Genomic DNA, 5,176 nt, shown 5'->3' with positions numbered 1-5,176 from the left:
ATGAAGGGTCTAGGCCCGAAACGTCAGCCTTTCTGCTCCTGTGATGCTGCTTGGCCTGCTGTGTTCATCCAGCTCTGCACCTTGTTGTCTCGGATTCTCCAGCATCTGCAGTTCCTACTATCTCTGAGCCATCATCTGGTATAGTGTTCACCTTTTGGTGGCCCTGAGGAAAGATGTTGACCCTCCACTGCACCAGCCTGTCTACCAGAACCTTCAGGTCCATGTTGGTAAAGCAAGAAGTTAACTTCCGTTTCTCACTCATCTCTGAGGCAATTCTTCACCACACAAACCATGAAGGGAAGGTTCTGACTGAAAATGCTTGACCTAGTACTCGACTACATTTTATAAATAGTGCTAGTTCAGTGGCGAGTACATCCCCTGCCGACAAGTTCACAGTAGCATGGGTGGCTGTTATAAAGATGTGGTGCATACATAACAAGACAAGTTGCAAAGAATTGCATGAGATAACTCCAGAGCTCACATAGAGAAACCCTTCATGAAGCTCCCCAAAATTGACATTGAGCCGATTTTTTGGTAAAATTCAGCACAACAACTCATGTTAATAAATCTTTATTTGCATCATAGAAATTGGATCCTAAAATTAGAATGGCTCCAGAAAGTACCATCAATTTTTGACAAGCTTCTGAGGAAATTGTCTTCAAATGTCTTGTTTTAGATGAAGCATTGTCAAATCAAGAATGTGGTTTTACATGAAAATTAATTATAAAGGTAAATTAAGGGAATATCTATTTCCGGCGAGAAACTGTGCTCATTGGTAGTCAGGACGGAGATTATAATGCTGTTGTACTAATTGCCTAACAGTACCCACTTTAAGGGTGGCTCCCTATTGAGGCGAAAGGGCAATAAATCTTACCCTTTATCCCAAGTTGCTCTTGTTGCCTTTTCAGATGTCATTCTTGCTAAGGTTGGAAGGAATATCTTTCCATGTTGGTTTAAGCATTCTTCTTAATATCTGTGGGAACATTATTAGCAACATTTCATCAACAGTGCCCATGCTGACATGCAGATATAATGCATTCTTATATTGATGTACAATGGTGAGCAGCAGATCTCTAAATATGTATATTAACCAATCTCCTGTTTGGTTAACTGCTTAGATTCTTCTTACTTTTCTTCAGTTTTGCACCTGAAGGCAGATCCATTATCATGATTATTTACTGAACCACAGGAAAAAGATGTAATGCTTTTCCTAAGGATAACTTAGAGGAGGTTCAGCCCTGAGTCTATCACAGCCAGAACAGTGATCAAAATCCATGCTGTTGATGTTATTCTGATCTATTGTTAGCTGTCTAACCAACCCTGACAATTGTTGAAGTAATGCTTAATCAGCGCTGTTCACTTGGTGAAAGTGGAGAGACAGCCAGTTGTACTGTCAGGTCAATAATGTAGTCTAGTGATGACAATGTTGTTTTCTACATATCATTCAGGGTTTTAAATGGGAGCATCATAGCCCACTTTCTACAATACACAAACCCCATTTTCCCTCAGGAGGAATTGTCTGATAGCATGTTGGGGAACAACACCTGCATGCAAATACAGTTTCAGTTCCTCAAAGTGCAGAACACTGCATCTGTACCAAACTGAAAGCCTGGCTCAGCCATACATTGTTCACAGAAAGGTTAGAAGAAGTAGAGGTGACAATTGCCCTTGTGGAGCCGTAATCCGTTTGAAAATTATCCAACCCTGTCTCCAGTCGTATTGCAGGCGTGCTATCACAATACGATTATGGAGCTGTCGCTCGCCTTTCATAAAGATACTTTCTTCCAAGTGGTTCAATAAAAAATTTTGTGGGTCTGTCAGCCTTCCTCAGGATAGCTGCGTATGTTTTGTTCTTCATAGTGACAGCTCTGCCAAGGTAATTTAACACTTCCACCCATTCTACAAGCTCTCTGTCAACTGTGATTAGAGTTCTAAGCTCAGGTCTGCTGCACACCATCAGCTTCAATTTCTTTAAATTAACATATTGCCCCTCACAAAGTAGGACAGTCACATGATGGCCATTAGCTGAATAAATCTTATTGTGAATTCATTTCTTATGAGAATGGAAGCAATGTACAGCAGATCTCCATTTCATTACACATTTGTGAGAGTTTGATGGTACTGTGAAGTAGTTTTACAATATGAACTGCTAAAACTCACACCTGTCAGTTGTACCAATGCAAAGATCTTCAATAAATATTTCAGTAATGCTCTTTCAGAGTAAAACAGAGTATAGCCTTTGGGTATATTTGTAATGCTACAATGGTGAACTGCAATGTGGACTGCTACATCTGGTTTGTTATTTGGAAATATAACTCACAGCTTTGCAAGAATTATATATTTGGATTGCTATGTGTGGGTTTGAAAGGATTGATATTGGGGAGAGTCATAAACACCTCCTACTATTTTGTCATATGGACTTGAGGGGCAGAAAACAACTGAAAGGAGTATGATCTAATATCTGATTCTCCTTGAAGTCTCTGCAACAATATCTATCACATCAATATAACCTGTAATTATTTCCAATATACAACAAATTAGGCATGTTAACTACAAAAGATTCTTCCAGCTAGATGAGGAAGTGGTTGTCCTCTAACACACTAGACCATGCAGTCACTGCAGTTTCTAAATTAAAGACAATAGATGCAGCAACCTTTAACAGATGTAGTAGCTCACATACAGCACAGTGAACTGAAATATCTGGGTAAGAAATGCTACATTGCATACACTGTGTATCAATGAAGAAAAAGTTACCAATGTATTAAAAAAAAATTATAAGGCAGCCAACAAAGATATGGGTCAAAATAAAATATTGCAGATGCTTAAAATCTGAAATGAAAAGAGAAAATGCAGGAAAATGCTTAGCAAACCTGGAAGCACCTGTAGGAAGATAAGCAATTAGTATTTACATGAAAAATCACAGAGCTGAAATGCTGGACTGAATTTTACAAGGGGCAGTAGGACCGTGACAGCGGGCATAGATGTGTCCTAAGGCCACACTTGCTGGTAGCAAGACCTGCTCGCTAATTTTACAACACTGGCCATCTAATTTACCACCATTGGACCCCAAGATCCAATGAAGGATACAGTGAGCCCAATCACAGGGTTGGATACACTGAAACCTCAGTAGCGCCACCGAGGCTGGTGGTCATTGCTGAGGAATGCAGAAAGCCTGGAGAAAGTAAGTAAAATATTTTTAAAAATTCACTGTCAAAGAGTCAGATGTATGTCCTTTCCAGGGATAATGTTGAAACCACACATGGTACCTTCCTTATGTAACGAGATCAAAGGTCTCCCTCGTGCCTGCTTCTTGTGTGACAGTTTTTGCTTCTGTCTCTTGCAGGTTTTGGTGATTGGGTTCGATGGTGATCTGTCTGTTACAGGTTTTAGTGATTGAGTTCTATGGTGATCTGTTGACTTTCGTATTTTGTACTGAACAATCAGGCATCATTTCTTGTCATGTGAGGCCACAATGAAGTCCCTCAGAGGTTCAGGAAGGATGGTGTGTGTCTTCGAAGAGAATGAGGTCAATTTAACTCCAGTGGAATGGTGGACAGTTAAACATTAACAAACTTCTAACCTGTACAGATTCAAAACATTTATGTTCATTCATCACGTTAATCTGCTTGCTCTTTCAGGTAGATGGGGCATACTTCAAAATTTTCACAAGTATTCCCTTATGCAATTTTAAATGCAGCATTAATGGGGGAAATGGTACTTCATTTGCAAAGTGAATAAGGCATGAAAATGAGCATACTGGCACAGGAGAAAACAGGGTTAAGCAATCTGGGGAATTAATGAATCCTTACCAAATTCAGCATCTATATATGTAATAACCAAAGTTGATTTAATGATGTATAGTCAGAGGAATAAATCATGATTCACAGAGAGTGGTTGAAAAGGCACTTGTACAGCTAATTCTAGCCTGCTATGCATAACGTAGGTTGCCTTGTTCAGTGCAGAATATTCAGGTTTTGGCAATATTTCAGAAAGATAATCAAACTGAATCCTTGCTTAAGGCAGCTTAGCTATGAGAAGACTCGGATTGATTACGCTGATCAAAACACAGTGTTATTCAGGTATTCAAGATCCTATAATGGAACAAAGAATTGTGAGTACTTGCTAAAATGCTTATCTTGAGAAGGTTACTGTGGCTTTCATGTCTGTAGATTAATTATTGACAAGGTCTTTGCACTAAGTCAACTGAAATAAATATATCTGGTGCAAGAGCAAAGCTATTTACCTGACCTTCATGAATCTTACAAAAGTTTCTGGTCGGGTTAGCAGGAAAATCTTTCTTCCAACAGTTACAGAGAGCTGTTTCCTACCATCCCCATTTGCCCCTGCCCATTCCATTGTTCCTCTCAATCTAATTTGCTCTTTCCATAATGGCATGAAGGCTAGAATACCATGCAACTACAATTAACCTGACAGCTTGGAAATTTGTAATGGTATCAAACTGGATTGTATTTGTCATTAAACTGTTTGTTAGCATTTTATCTGTGCCACTTTGCTCTGCTTCCCTTTTGAATTTCAAATATGTATCAAACAGCAGAATATTCCAATTGCTGGGAATCTGAAAATGCTGGAAACGCTCAACAGGTATCAGCTTTTGTGGAGAACTGAGAAAAGTTAGAGATGTCAAACACAAGGAAGGACATAGAAAACATTGAAAGTAACATTGGGAAGAGCAACTATAGTGAACCACTTGTGGATCACCTTTGTTCAGTCCAGAAATATGATCCTGAGCTCTTGATGGTCTGTCATTTTAATTTCCCATTGTGAAGACCACATCTTTTTGAGAAACTCACTGGCAGATACTCCACTGGTGGTGCCTCCCCTGAAAGAGTCCATTTTGGTTTTAAACTTTCCGGATACCCTTCCAATCACTGCGGACAACATCCAACTGTGGGCACAAAATGATCCTGCCCTGGTGAAACTGAAACAGCTGGTGGTAATGGGGGAAAGAGAAGAGCCGTCACAACCAGGATTGAAACTTTCTTGGACCTGGTGAGACCAGATCACGGTAGAGGGCGGCATACTACTGAGGGGAGCAAGGGTTATTGCCCCAAGTAAATGTGGCTACCAGATAGTGGCCAACTCCACCAGGGTCATCCAGGGGTTTCCAAGATGAAAATGATAGCATGAAGCTTTGTCTGACGGCCAGGGCTGGATG

The sequence above is a fragment of the Rhincodon typus genome, chromosome 32, assembly GCF_021869965.1.
Source record: "Rhincodon typus isolate 14 chromosome 32, sRhiTyp1.1, whole genome shotgun sequence".
Taxonomy (NCBI): Eukaryota; Metazoa; Chordata; class Chondrichthyes; order Orectolobiformes; family Rhincodontidae; genus Rhincodon; species Rhincodon typus.
The sequence above is the reverse complement of the archived record's forward strand: the minus strand, read 5'-3'. Positions refer to the sequence as shown.